The 484-nt window shown below is 64.7% G+C and overlaps 1 protein-coding gene across 1 annotated transcript in view; it reads left to right on the top strand.

Moving 5' to 3' along the window:
- GRAPL (GRB2-related adaptor protein-like) overlaps positions 1-484 on the top strand; it is a gene marked incomplete at its 3' end in the record, with an annotated part of 2,734 nt that overhangs the window by 689 nt on the left and 1,561 nt on the right. The window lies entirely within an intron of this gene.

The following is a 484-nucleotide window of genomic DNA, read 5'->3' as shown; positions in this document are numbered from 1 at the left end:
AGCCTCAGGGAGGGGGAGGGTATGGTCCGGCTGTAACCCAGGACCCCAAACCCACCGTACCCATCCCTGCCTCCCCGGCGTGCTTTCCCTGCGGTCCTGGCACCGTGCCCCAGGGTTTCGGATCCTGTTTGCACAGCTGTGCTGGCCCCCGGGCCTCTGCGTGGGAGGTTGGAAAATGGTGTCGCACGGAAGCGAGTGTCAGCACCCCTGCTCATACCAGGGTGCTTCCTCCCACGGGAACCCAGCTGCCACCAACCTGGGGGGACGCAGGGGCCTGGCTGCCACCCCAGCTCCTCCAGGGACAGATTTTACCCTCTTACCTGGCCAGGGGTTTGGGGCAGCGCTGGGCATCCCCCCCAGCTGCCAGCATCTGTGGTGAGCCAGATCAGCCACGAGCTGAGGAGGGCTGAGGGGAGCGGCCAGCTCTGTACAGGTGCCCTCAAACACCCCCAAACCATGTCGTCTTTGTCAGATCCCTCTTTTC

Source organism: Cariama cristata, unplaced genomic scaffold (genome assembly GCF_000690535.1).
Source record: "Cariama cristata isolate BGI_N322 unplaced genomic scaffold, ASM69053v1 scaffold23054, whole genome shotgun sequence".
In the NCBI taxonomy this organism is placed as follows: domain Eukaryota; kingdom Metazoa; phylum Chordata; class Aves; order Cariamiformes; family Cariamidae; genus Cariama; species Cariama cristata.
Note: the sequence above shows the minus strand (reverse complement) of the source record. Positions and strands in the feature narration are given on the sequence as shown.